The sequence below is a fragment of the Pezoporus wallicus genome, unplaced genomic scaffold, assembly GCF_028554395.1.
Source record: "Pezoporus wallicus isolate ANWC-B61680 ecotype Strahan unplaced genomic scaffold, APGP_CSIRO_Pwel_v1 contig_7840, whole genome shotgun sequence".
Lineage (NCBI taxonomy): Eukaryota > Metazoa > Chordata > Aves > Psittaciformes > Psittacidae > Pezoporus > Pezoporus wallicus.
This window is the reverse complement of record NW_026641737.1, coordinates 489321-504377: the sequence shown is the minus strand read 5'-3', so window position 1 is coordinate 504377 and position 15057 is coordinate 489321. Positions and strand designations below refer to the sequence as shown.

At 36.7% G+C, this 15057-nt stretch overlaps 1 long non-coding RNA gene across 1 annotated transcript in view; it reads left to right on the top strand.

The window, feature by feature from the left end:
• LOC130607710 (uncharacterized) overlaps positions 1-10435 on the top strand; it is an 85863-nt gene extending 75428 nt beyond the window's left edge. Inside the window, exons 2-3 of the long non-coding RNA XR_008974312.1 lie at positions 7392-7486; positions 10382-10435. This is a non-coding gene — a long non-coding RNA (uncharacterized LOC130607710). The remainder of the gene's footprint in view (positions 1-7391; positions 7487-10381) is intronic.
• Positions 10436-15057: the final 4622 nt, after the last annotated feature.

Sequence of the window (15057 nt, the reverse complement as noted above, 5' to 3'; positions counted from 1 at the left end):
GAGGGGGAGGGGGTGGTGGAGAGAGATTGATGAAAAAGAACTTGGCAGAAACAACTCCTTAAACTATCCTTTTCCACGATGAAGAACAAATGACATGAGGTGCCTACAGTGACCTGTAGTTGTTTCCTGAGAGCCAAAGAATGCAATCAAATTTTATTGCAATTATTGAAAGTCAAAGAAATAATGTGTTTGAATAAAGATAATAATTTTAAAAGTACAAAGGAAACCCTTCAATAGAAAATGAAGCTGTTAGACGCAGGAGTGTTTATAACATGTGATTTACTCTTTTTTGCTGCTCATTCTACTCAGGCTATACTGTCTGGTCATAACAATACAACAGCCAGTAGGCAATTCATTTTACATATTTAAGGTCAGGGCTGGGTGTTATGTACAAGTGCTTGGTCCATTTAATCCCAACCTATTGAACACCAAGCACCACATTGGGTCAAAGGCTCAAGGCCACAAAATTAAAAGGCAGCTATGAGCTTACATGTACTCTTTAACCTCAGACCAGTGCCAGCAATAGTCAGTGTCACAGAGGAATAACCATTTGAAAAGATTAAATATATGTATTGACATAGAGTCATATAAAGTTATGTTAACACAGTGATACAATTAAAGTTATGCCTGATCTGTTGGGGACTGTATATTCAAAAAATATATAATAGGATGAGTCCCAGAGATACTTATCTATACCTACATTACACTAGTTGTATAATGTTCATAAAAACATACCTTTGATAGTTTAATATTTATTCGTTTCTTCAGAAAACTGACAAAGAAATAAACAGGGGTATATGCAAAGATATGAACTGTTGCCATGGCCAGATAACACTGAGAACAAAACCTTCACATGCATTTCTGCACTTACTCCACTGAAGACCTTAACTCATAGATTGCAACCCTCAAAATTCACAGATTATGCTTGTCCTTGACAGGACAAAACTGTCTCAGCATGAAGTACAGATACTGGTATGTCTCCACTGATTTTCAATCTTTTACTCTAGGCTAAAACCTTCTCATGGTGTTTCCTCTGCCTTGTAATTTAATTTCTTCCCTTATGCAGACAGTCACACTAGTTGACTTTATAGACAAAAATGTGTCTAGTTGTTCTTTAAGACACAATCATGAACTTTAGAATAGAATCATAGAATAGTTAGAGTTGGAAAGGACCTTAAGATCATCAACTTCCAATGCCCCTGCCATCAGCAGGGACACCTCACACTAAATCATGTCACCCAAGGCTCTGTCCAACCCTGCCTTGAACTCTGCCAAGAATGGAGCATTCAAAACATCTTTGGGCAACCTATTCCAGTGCCTCACCACCCTTACAGTAAAGAATTTCTTCCTTATATCCAATCTAAGCTTCCCCTGTTTAAGTTTGAACCCATTACCCCTTGTCCTACCACTACAGTCCCTAATGAAGGGTCCCCAGCATCCTTATAGACCACACTTCAGATACTGGAAGGCTGCTATGAGGTCTCCACGCAGCCTTCTCTCCTCCAGGCTGAACAGCCACAACTTTCTCAACCTGTCTTCATATCAGAGGTGCTCCAGTCCCCTGATCATCATCATGGTCCTTCTCTGGACTTATTCCAACAGTTCCATGTCCTTTTTATGTTGAGGACACCAGAACTGCACACAATACTCCAGGTGAGGTCTCATGAGAGCAGAGTAGAGGGGCAGGATCACCTCCTTCGACCTGCTGATCACACTCCTTTTGATGCAGCCCAGGATATGGTTGGCTTTCTTGGCTGTGAGCACACACTGAAGCCGCCTCATGTTCATTTTCTCATTGACCAGCACCCCCAAGTCCTTCTCCGCAGGGCGGCTCTGAATCTCTTCTCTGCCCAACCTGTAGCTGTGCCTGGGATTGCTCCAACCCAGGTGCAGAACCTTGCACTTGGCATGGTTAAACTTCATGAGGTTGGCATCAGCCCACCTCACAAGCGTGTCAAGGTCCCTCTGGATGGCATTTCTTCCCTCCAGCGTATGAACCGAACCACACAGCTTGGTGTCATCAGCAAACTTGCTGAGGGCGCGCTCAATCCCACTGTCCATGTCACCGACAAAGATGCTGAACAAGACCAGTCCCAGCACCAATCCCTGAGGGCACCACTCGTTACTGATCTCCAGCTGGACATAGAGCCATTGACCACAGCCCTTTGCATGTGGCCATCCATCCAGTTCTTTATCCACCGAGTGTCCATCTATCAAATTGATGTCTCTCCATTTCCAACACTGGTTTCTGCTTATGAGGACTTACGGGTTTTGGCAAAATTGATGATCTGGAAAGCAGTATTCACTGACTTCCTTCATATGTGATGATGAAATTGTTGTAGATCGCTTTTACTGTTTCTCTCTGTTTCTCTCTCCCATGTGTCCCAGCTAAGTCCCATGAGCACAGGAAGCACGTACTCAGCAAACTAAAACAGAAGTTCTATTGTCTAAGCAGCTAGCTTAAGAATTTCCGGTGTCCCTAATAAGAAACACAGAAAATTTATCTCAGAAAATCAAGATTGTTATGCATCTTATTTGCCAGAGTAATATTCCTATCCTTGTATACTCTAAGCAAGGACAATAAATGAAGTAGAACTTGTGTCTACTTTTAGACTCATAAGATAGGAAACAGCTACCTGATTGATTGCAATAGGTTGGGTATGAAAATTAAACAAAACAAAGAAGCCTAGCAGTGTATAAAGGGATTTTTTTCAGTGAGCAAGACAGATGTTGTAGTGGGCAACATGAATACAGCTAACATGAGCATTGACAGCTCTCTGAGAGGGGAAACAATCAAATAGCTGTCTGGATATCATTAATGCATTGTAAAGCCTTGAAGAAATACTCTTTGCTTAATTACCAAATTGAAATCCAACTCACTTTAAGACATACACATCTCTGGGAAGTCTGTTTCAAGACAGAACTATTCCTGTCTTTTTCTTTTTTTTTTTAATCCCCCCTAACTCTCTTCTCCTCCCACCCCCTCACCTCCCCCCAGTATGACTGTGTTGTTAGATTGCACAAATAAGGAAAAATAATTTAGCTTTTGATACACCACCTGAGACGTTCCAATTTGAATCCTGAAAAGAAAACCAGGAGTATGCACAATAAAGCCAACACCCTCCTCACCTCAGCCATCAAATTCTTTCCATGTTTTTCAGGAACCATAGACTTTCACCTTCCAAGTTTATATAAATACTGAAAACCAAGACTTTTCAGTTTTGACATCAATATTCCAGATAAAGATTTTTGTATGATATGGATAGAGTTTGTATTATCTGAATTTCTACATATTATCACATAAACTGAATTTATTGCAAGTGTTAATTTCTAATTCATGCAAAATAATATATAGGATTTTCATGAAGTAAAAGTGGTTTTGCAGTGAAAATTGCAAGCAGAGGTAGATCATGTTGCCTACTAAGGCCAGGGAGTTGCAGATCAATGTCTAATGTAGACTATAAAAGTACAGGATCAAGACTGGTTTAATGTGATACTTTGAGTTGTGAGCTACAGGGCTGAAGAACTGATACACAGTTGCTTTCACTGTCACTTGCACTAATACAGTGGAAAAGTTCGGAAGACAATTAAGCTTGTAGATGTCAGGATTCTGAGCGCCCAGTTCAGTTCTTTACCAGAAATTAAGAATCTTTCTAAGTAGCAAAAAAGGCAGAGAAGAATTTCATTATTTTTCTTCTTCCACAATTTTAAGCATAACGTGTGCCAGTACACAAATTTGAAAACAGGCAAACAGGCACAATTAATCTTATACAGGCTTATATATAAAGAGATTGACTGAATCATGTATGAAGAATAATACCTGCTCATCACTTAGATATTCCTCATCCTCTGATACATCTGCCATGTACTGGAGAGGGGGCAGTGGTTAGAGCTACTACAGTAAACTTTAAACATTGAATGTATTCCTATATCCCGGACAATTTTCTATCACATAAATACACTGCTTCAGATTGGTATAAATAGAAACATGTACCTTACCTTCAGCAAAGTTGTAAATTTGGGCTACTATGATTGGTAAAATTTTACATAACATCAAAATGCTCTTCACTTTTAAATTTTTATTTCAGCTACAAGTGCAGCTTAAAAGGTAAATGCAACTTCACTTTGGTTGCGTCCAGATTTCTTTTACCTGTGTTCTTTTAGCAATGTATCAGCTGACACTGGTGACATTTGTAAGAATGCCCAACTGTTTATAAGCATAGATCTACCATGGAATGACCCGTAGTTTCTACTGACTGTGGGGGTCAAGGAGTTTCTTTTCACAGCCGATTATGAAAAAGTGTACTGGGATGAAAAGATTTAAGTAAATGGGCATAACATCTAGTAGGCAACCAGTCACCAGTGGTGCCCCTCAGGGCATGATGTTAGGACCGGTGTTGTTCAATATCTTCATTGATGATCTGGATGAGGTGATTGAGTGCACCCTCAGTAAAATTGCAGATGACACCAAATTGGCTGGGAGTGTTGATCTGCTGGAGGGTAAGAGGGCTCTGCAGAGAGATCTGGACAGGCTGGATTGGAGGCAGTGGCTAATAGTATGAGGTTCAACAAGGCAAAGTGCCAGGTCGTGCATTTGGGCCACAACTGCATGCAACACTGGGGTTGAGTGGGAAGAGGGGCTGGAATGCTGCTAGGTAGAAAAGGACCTGGGGGTGCTGATTGACAGCTGCTGAGCATGGGTCAGCTTGTGCCCAGGCAGCTGAGGAGGCCAGTGGCATCAGCTATAGCTTAGCCATCAGGGTGGGGTAGTGATCATCTCCCTATATGTGGCACTGGTGAAGCCGCACCTCAAATACTGTGTTCAGTTCTGGGCCCTCACTACAAGAAAGACATTGAGGTGCTGGAGCAAGTCCAGAAAAGAGCAACAAAGCTGGTGAAGGGTCTGGGGAACAAGTCTTATGAGGAGCAGCTAAGGGAACTGGGATTGTTTAGTCTGGAGAAGAGAAGGCTCAGGGGCGACATTATTGTGCCCAGCAACTACCTGAAAGGAGGTTGTCGTGAGTTAGGGGTTGGTCTCTTCTCAAGTAACAAGTGATATGGCAAGAGGTAATGGCCTCAACCTGTGCCAGGGGAGGTTTAGTTTGGATATTAGGACAAATTTCATCACAGAGAGGGTAATCAGGTATTGGAACAGGCTGCCCAGGGAAGTTGTGGAATCACCGTCCCTGGAAGTGTTCAGAAACCATGTAGATAAGGCCCTCAGTGATATGTTTATTGGTGGTCTTAGCAGTCCTAGTGTAATGGTTGGACTTGATGATCTTAAAGGTCTTTTCCAATCTGCTTGATTCTATGACTCTAGAAGTATCAATACACATTCTAGAAGCAGTCAAACTACACATGCTACATACCTGAACCAAGTTCTTTAGAAGTTTCTTATTTATTGACCTATCCCAATAAAAATGTTACCCATCTACAATGGAGTCATACCTCAAATAAAAGGCTGATAGAGTTTGAGGGCTGATCGACTTACAGTAACAAACTCCAAGACTGCATAATTTGCTAGGAAATCCTCTAGAAAATTAATATAAAGGGATATTTTAATATATTAAATGTACTTGTTTTAATTTAAAACATTCATACGAAGGTTACCTGGAGAGGTTGTAGAGTTTCTATCCTGGGAGATATTCAAAAGCCATCAGAACATGTGCCTGAGCAACAAGGTCTACATGAATCTGTTTCTGCATGGGGGTTGGACAAGACGACCTACAGGGGTCCCTTCCAACCTACACCATTCTATGATTCTGTGAAACAAGAGAAAGAAAAATGAATCCTCATAACACTTTGTCTGAACAGGTCGTACCTCTACTTCTTTCTTCACTCCTTCATTCTACTCCCTTTCCTAGATTATGGTTACTCTCTGATAAATATTTCTCTCAAAGTACTTTAAATTTAGTTGAGATAAAAATTGAGGCAAATTTGACTACCAGTTGTGGTAAAAAAAAAGAAAGGTATTTAAACATACATAGGTGCTTAAAACATTCTCACTGTCACTGATAATGTTAACACTAGTGTTTCCATCCTTTTCTGTGGATTAATGAAATAAACTTAATAAAACGACTTATATATATTCTCAGAAAATAGGTTAGAATTATATGAAGGAAAATAAGTTATAGGACCACCTTTTAGAATGGTAGTTGCACTTTTTGCCTTAGTAAAATTACACAAAAGGGTCTTAAAAACAGAGTAACTTTCTATCATAGGAAAAAAATGAAGTGATTGAAATCTATTTTTCTGATAATATGACATCCCAGGGGCCAGTCCTTTAACTATACTTATGTTTTGTCTCACTGGAGTCAGTTTGTTTTGATAATAATGCTTACAAAACTTTTGTTTCTAAACACTTTCCTTCAATTCCTTGAACCATTTGTGGATGTGGGATCATTCAATGTTGAATGCATCCATTTATGATGTTTCATATAGAAAATTGTTTCTTTAGAGCCCTCAGCTGCTGAGCCTGTTTTTACTGCTCGAGCTGTATGACTCTTGCAAATATTTATGGAGGTTTCAGTGTATGTATTTTCCATAAACTAGACCATAAACCTTACATCAATTTCACACTTTTCCTCCTGAAGCTTTTATAATGTCGAGGAGTAATGAATTTTTCTTCTTGCACTTTTACACAAACAAACAAACAAAAAAGTGCAATATCAATGTATTGCACTTAACCAAACAACATCTCTTAATATTGGAATCTCAAATATTAGTGGTAACTATTTCTCCAATGAATGTGTGAGATTTTATCTAAAATATAAGAGACACCATAAAGCCAAAATTAGCCTATACTGAAATCAATGACTCATTGAATATAATCTCATAAGCAGTTTTGCTTATGCCAGGTTTCCATAATTTTCTTATTTATTTCAATTAACACTAGTTAATAAAAGGACTTTTGAGGGTTTCTCCAGAATTCCAATGCTTCTGTACGTATAAAATAATGTAGTTTCCAAATATTGGTAGTCACTATCTATTGAGCTCTGGCTTAGAACACTAGCTGTTAAGGAACAACTAGATGAATAAGGAGAAACAGAAGTTGAATTTGTTTGTTCATCGCTAAGCATATACATAGGTGGTATTAAAAGGTATAAGATATTAGAATTATATACACCCAGCAGGATGGAGTACTTTTTGAAAATAATTACAGTCTCATTCAGTACCTAATATCAACTAAGTTTTCCCATGCACATGCATCTCTTCTTATCTTGGCACAATCTTTTTAACTTCTCCTTATACTGAAATTTTCTAAGTCAGATATTGTATATCTGGATGTTGCCTGGTACAAGACTACCTCTAGCTGGGACTAGATAGAAATGCAAATCTTTAAAATAACAATAGGTGTTAAGATTCAGATTTCCTATTATTCCTCTTTTTAGACTCCACATAACATATACTGTACAAAAGACTATAATGAAAAAGTCTAATGGCAACCTCTTTGAATAGAATGATGGTGTTCTAACATCTTGTGAGGGTAGATATCTCCATATAAAAAAAAACAAAACCCAACCCCCAAACAAATAAAATCCAACCAACACCAAACCAGTAATTTGATTTTAATAATTTTTTTTTTTTTTTTTAATTGAGAACTTTGAAGTTGAAGCCCTTCTTCAAAAGTTTTGGAAAAGTTTTTAACTGTTTGAATAAACAGCTGGTCTTACATCAAGGTAACCTGTTCCTGACATAGAAATGGGAATAATCCTTGGTAGCACAATAAAAATGTGGACATGTTAAAATTTGAAAATTAAAGGATTATGCTTGATGTTACATAATCAATCATTTTGTGAATTATATTCTCTATCAGCTCTACGTCCAGTAGGTAATTGTGTTATTCTGAGACAGGCTTTTAAAATTTTCTGCTGAAACCTTGGTTAAATCTGATTGTAGAAATGGCAAATATAACATACTCTATAAATATATTTGATGTTAGTCAAAAAGACTCTGCAGCATGCCTGTCCATGTCCTCTGGCTTTTTAGATTGGTGATTTTTTACAACAGAGCTTGTCTATTGGGTTAATTACCACGGAGGTTTTCTTTTGGTCACTTTTGCAGTAAATATCATAAATAATAAAACAATAGGTGCAAATAAAACACTACAAATATTTCATTGCTGTATTTTGTACACATGATAATGATGATTTGATGAAACACTTAAAGCACCTACATAAAACCCATGAGGGAAAAGAATCCGTATTTCATTATAATGTCCAACTTCACATAGACTTGTTTCCCCAAAACAACTAAAATAATTCGGTATGGTATGAGTTGCAAAAACAAACACACCAAAGCCTTCAAAAGGATCCATATGGATAAGTCATTAGGACTGCATGGCCTCATATAGTTTGTTAAAATTCTCAGAGGTTAGTTTATATCTTGATACTTTAATAAACAGTTTCAGCTTTGGTGAAAGCTGGAAAGCTTAATCCATTAAGAGCCATTCAGAACCAAAACAAACAAACAAAGCTTTAACCACTTCAGTGACAACAGCACAGAACAAACAAGCAGTCTCCTTCGAAAATCCCAGCAATTTTAGGATCAATAGCCTCACTCTGTGCTTCTAAGTGATGAAAGCTAGAAAATCTCTGCTGTTGGCTCTTTTCAAAAATGTTTCTGGCAAAGATATAGTTGCAAATTTGATGAATTTAGTTTAGTAATACCCATGTAGTCTAGAAGGCTAACTTAAGTACTATCACCAGTCACAATGAAAACAAACTGACTCAAACATCACTTTTAGCTGAAATTTCCTCTTTGTACCCTTGATTTATAATGCTAAAATACCTTTCAACATCTCTTCTGAGTCCTTATACTTAGAGTTCTTTGATTATTTTTCTAATTACCCACAGTAGGATTTTTTTTTTATATATTGGGAATTTAAAAAGGAAAAAATAATTAGAAACATTTTTGTGAATGCAAAACCAGTACAGTGACTTAGTCTGCTAAAGAATGTAAGACTGTTTCAAAGTCTATTTAAACTGATCTGCCAATATGGATAATCAAATCAGCAAATACATCTATATATACAGAAAGAACAAAAATAAACATTTTTCCTTTATAAGATTAAAAGCCTGTTAGACCCTTTTAAAACACTGCCATTGTATATTGACTTTCATGAAAATAGAGTTTACTTCCTTTTACTTAGTCTAGATTTACATCATTCAGCAGAGCTTTTATGCAGTAGATCTGTTATCATTCCAAAGAATTTTAAATTATTCTTGCGTCTTTTTACAAATATTGAAGTCTTTGTTTCCTGTTTTTAAATACAATAACTCATATATTTGTTATTTTGGGTTTTTATTTAAATTTCACATTTACCATTAATTATAAACTCAGAAATAAAATAGGAGGAGTATTTATTTTTTAGCCAGCAGTGTCAGCTAGTTTGTATTTTACCCATAAATTATCTAGAAGCTTTAAATTATATACTTTCTTAAGTAGCAAAAAAGACACTGTAGGGATTGCCTGTACATATCTACAAGCTAATTTATCTACTAAGAGTTGTGAGGGTTTTTTTTTTGTAATCAGCAGGCTTTACTAATTGTATTTTTAAAATTAAATCAGTAACTTAGAGTGCTGTCATTATGAGAAATATGAGCAGTAAAATAGAACCTGTCCCTCATTTCTTGTTTACAGATCACACAGTTTACCCCAATTTTTCACCAGAAAGGTGTAAAGTCAGAATAACATTTAAAATATCTGGCTTTACACAGGGACACTGTGTTTTTTAGTACTGATTCATTAAGATGCTTGATGCGTGAGTTGTCAAACGATATGTGGGTGGCTGTAATGGCAGCATGTAGGTTTGTATGGAAAACAAGTATGGCACTGTGAAGATTTTTTTCTCTCTTTCATCATATAGGTACTCACATGTAACACTTGTGAGGGGTCTGCTAAGAACCTTGCTGTCAAATTAACTAATTCACCAGAAAAAAAAAAGCAAGTTTAAAACAAAGTTCTCCAAAGGCGAAAAAAAAAAAATGTCAAACCACCTAGACTTTCTGTAGCCTAACCAAGTGACAGACACACAGACAACTTCATTGCTGCCAGAACAACACTCTGCACAGCCCACGAGCAAGCTATTTGTCACTGCTACAAGAATATCCTCCGCAACTTGGCATCAGGGTCCCTGAGTAGTTAAATGCGTTTGCACAGTTGCTGGAAATGCTATCCAATAATAGGGAGGAAAATGATCAGAGGATTGCATTATTATTATTATTAGAAAATATGTTATTGTACGAAAAACATATCTTTATAGCCATAAACATGAAAGGTTGATAGGAAAATATCTATTTACAGAATACCAGAAAATTCCATTCTATATGAGTTTATGGAAAGACTGTGTTTAACTCCACTTCCTTTTTCCTCTCTTCAGTCCTCCTGTCCATCAAAAGCAAAACTGAGTGTGCCATTCATCCGGCAAAATATGGTAGGCTTTTCATGATAGCTCATAAAACAAGGGTTTAAAATAATCTCTAACATTCTGCCACTATGTGTTAAACATGTTAAACATGACAGAGTAACTTACCATGTATAATGGTGTAATGTTTAATTTAAAAATATTCATGTAAGATGGTGGATAAGCACATTTTTTTTGTAGCAGATCTTCAGACCCTGCTAGCTCTGATGTGAAACACACTCATATATTCCTATTTATGTCACAAAGTTCAAGTCCTTTCATTCTGCATTGTGTTGTGCGATACAAATCATTACAAGCCCAAAGCAGTACATCTTTCAATATAATCTGGGCCTATGCAGAAAATTTCCCTTTTTTATTGCATTAAGTCGTATGTATTGCACTAGATCCTTACATTTACAAATGTACTAATGCTGGCTGTGCTGTTGCAATTGTCCAATTATCATGCTCAGTCAATTTCTTTTTTTGAGCAGAGGGGTAAAAAAAAGGGAACATAGTTCATTTCCAATGGTTCTAGGCAAGTTAGATAGGACAATGAAAAGTAATGACAATGTAGAACAGTAAAAATAGTTTCCTAAGAGAAACAAAGTAGGAAGAATGAAAAGTTCTGGTCTTTGAAAAAATAAATAAAAGAATATCAAATAACCAAATAAAAATCACAGATGAGAGGGGAGAATTCCATTTCATAGTAAAAAAGCCCATAGAGACTAGGGTAGTAAACAAATTAATAAACCAGTCTGGGTTTTTCAGAGTTTATATTACACTGGCCATGCTTTTTAACTGACAACTTGACTTTTCATTAGAGCTTAATGTAACTTAAAAGGCATGTGTGGATGTTCAAGAAAGTTGACCATTTATTTTATGATCATGACTTGATGCAAGGAGCATCAAAGTGCCCTGCCTTTACAGGCATGTGAACATCAAGTCACAGTGCGTGTAGAGAGCCAATGTAGTTCTATATGGCACGTGTGCACAAAGCACATGGAACAAACTATTCACACCTGAGTACCACAGTGCTGATTACCGTAGCGTAAATTGCATCCTTTTCATGCAAACTCATGAACTTTATATTGTGAGCTGCACCAGATTACTCCCTTAATGTATGGTGTAGAAAGACCATAAAGACCCTAACATCTCATTAGTCAAATAAAACACAGAAGAAGCTCATGGGAAATCTTGGTATCATTTTTCTCTGTTATGACCTTGGCAGGAGTCTATTTGGTAGTTAGAACAGTGCATTCAGAGCTCCTTAAAAAAGGGGAAGAGACCAAGAGTCTCTTACCACTCAACCAATGTCTTTTTTGATGTTGTCATGCTATAAGCATGACAGCATGAGCTCTGTACTGTCTTGAATTTTTTTAATCTCTCTTCCTATATCTCATTCCTTCCTCACGCAGAATAACTGGAGCTTAAAGGCTTCCCTTTAAGTTCACGGAGATAAACCACATGACCAAAGACCAAGAAGTATCCATAGAATAATACTTAATTGAAAGTAGTAGAGTTTTCTACTGTAAAATCATCACCAAAGACAGGTGGGAAAAGGAGAAGGCAAAATGCGAAAATAACAAAGTGAAAGATTGCTGTTACAAACCATACTATAATACTGTTATAGATTCATGTTCCACACTCAGGTGATGTAAATTAGAGTACAGCAGAAACCACAGCTGGTTTGTTCTGGTTCTTATATTGCAAGCTGTCCATTCAGACCAATTTATATTGAACTGGAAACACAATTCTCTTTCTTTTTATCTTTTCAATTTTAATTCATACGTGTGCCTAATAGTGCTTTATGTCGTTAAGCATATTAAAATACTTTTTTTCTAAAAATATTTTAAATAACTGATCATAACTAATGCCATTACTCAATGTCAATGAACAAACTATAACAACTGTCAGATTCCCTCAGGAAATGTGATTGTATAAATTAACATTTTTCTTTTCTCTCTATGGTCATTTGATTTATAAAGGTTGTGAATACTTGGAACCATTTTTATAATTTATATGATATGCCATGCTGAAATTTCAAATATCTTTTCACCCACCTCCACCCAGAAGTGGATAGGCATTTATAATAATGAATTTGGAAAAGATATAACAATGTATTATTCCTTTCTGTCTCCTAAATTACTAAGATCTCTGTTCTATTAATGAACACTGTTGAAAGAGACGGGTAAGCCTTATTAACATTAATAGCATTTAAGCACCCCAGATCTCTTCCTCCTAAGATACTTTGACGAATTAAATTTACTTTAAAAAGAGTATGTTCGTCACATGTTGACACAATGTTCCTGTCCATGTTGAATTCACTGACATTTTATTGCTGAATTCAACATGGAGACAGTCAGGTGTAATGGCAATAGAGATTTACACTTTGAGACTTATTCATTAATCATTCTCTATAACAGCAAATTTTAAAGATTCAGAATTTTTCAAATTATTTGCAATAACACTACAATTAAGAAAATGTTATAGCAACCTTTACTACTGACATGGCTGTTCAAGCAGCTTTTAGACCAGGGGCTTCAGATGCTGTACTTCAAAGGCTTTGTCATCAAACTCTGCCCTGCTGCCTGCCAAGAAAAGGAAGTCTTACTTTGGACCACAATGGACTGATCGGTCTGGTGCGAAAGGTCAACAAACACTACACATGCCTGGTTGAGACTAAAGCTTAAAAGGGAAATCTTGCCAAGCAGGATTAAGGTGTCTATTCTTTCTTCTGTATGAGTGCATTGTCAAGGGGAGTAAAACGTGCATATAGAAATAAGAAAATGGGATGATGGCATAAAAGTTACTTGCAAGTCAGGTATCTTGCAAAGGAGATGAAAGTGCTCCAATGTTTATAAGGAGATGTTTAAAAAGAATATGGAAGAAAAGTTACAATTCAGGTCAACCAAATCAGGGAAATGATTGTAAATCCATAGTAGCATAAAAATTCCTGTAGAGTTAGTGTTCAGTTTATCTGTACAGAGATGCTGTATGGTAGTCATATTTTTACTTTGAGAGGTACCAAGAAAGATATATTCATGCATCCAGTTAAAGAATGAAACTGATAAATATGTGGCTTGGGCCAATAGAAAATATAGTTAATTGCACACAGGAACAGAAGCATGCTGATTTACAGCAAGACACCTTCTTCAGATCAGACTTGCACAAATACGGGCTACAATATCTTCAGTTCTGCTTGTTACAGAGAGGTTGGAAAGTTATATCCCTGTTTCTGTTCTGTCTAGACCTTCATTCTTTTGGTCCACCTCACTTACTTAACATATGTAATGATAAAAATTAGACTGCTTGCTTATTGCAATAGTGTGGGTGTTTCCGTGACTAAAACATAAACATGTCTTTGGTACTTCCCACTCATGTATCATGGAGCTGCCTGGGGGTAGCTCATAATAAATGTTCAGCAGAATGAGAAATGAGAGACAAAAAAAACCAAACCTCTCTGTTGTGTAGGCACCTCTCTGCAAGTGGTCTGCTTCCACTTATTTGGCTGACCTCTGTCTACAAAGGTTTCTCCTGAGGTAGGATTCCTGAGGGGACTCAATCTTCTAAAAGTGGATGTGGAATGGGAGGAAATGTCACCCTTATTTTCTGTACTAATATACTGATTAGAACACTTAGTTTTGAAATGGGTTTTCATCCATGGCTCCATTGCCTTAGAAAAGGATTTTAATCATAGACTTTGGGTGTATAGGGAGTCTAACACCTGACTCTGAGCTCTGGTAATATCATACAATAGTCACTCTTTGCAATTGTCCCCAGACTTTCAAAGGATACTTTCTAGTCCTAGATCTCAGCCCTGAACAATAGGTATCCTGTAGGAATAAAGGAGACTTTTGCAACTTCCAGCTAAATTATAACAGACCGGGAGTCTCAGCAGAAGTAATTATAAGCATTACAGCTGCAACTGGCATCAGCCACAAGCTGATATTTGTAGAATAAGGAAAAGGAGTGAACACCCTCATCTTTTATTTTTGACTTTTTGCATTAGCCTTACCATACTTATTTAAAGCTGCCACAGTTATGAAAAGAAGCCAAGAGCAAGAGCAACATGCATCTTGACTATTAAAGAAGTAATATGTCAGACACTATTTTGGGGGGAAAAAAAAATACAACTATACATACTCAAAATAGAAAGGTTACTCTTTTGGAAAAGATTTTATAAGTCTGAGATACAAGAGGATTTGGACAAAGATCAAAAGTAATAAATAGCAAGCTATTCTTATGTATAAAATTTAAGTATTATGTATAATTTCCACAATAATGGATACAAACACTTGTTGGACTAGAAAATTAAGAATCAGTATGCTAAACACTATCTAGGAGCAGTTTATGAAAATAAATGGGAAAATCATCAGATTTAATGGGAGTAATATTCTGCTGCCAGTGTCCTTTCAATAAGGCAGAGGCAGGGTAACAGAGGAAGGAGATTTCCTGGAACTGTGCCAATTAACAAGCTGTTAATTAATATTCAAACCAACCACCAAAAACTTTGTTGGTTTATATCTAAAACTGCTTAAATGAGAAACTAGTGTACCTAATCAGTGCAACACAAGGAAGTCTCCTGCAAAGGCAGTGCTTTCTTCTGTGTATTCTTACACCACGTCACATCAGACAATACCTTTGACATATTC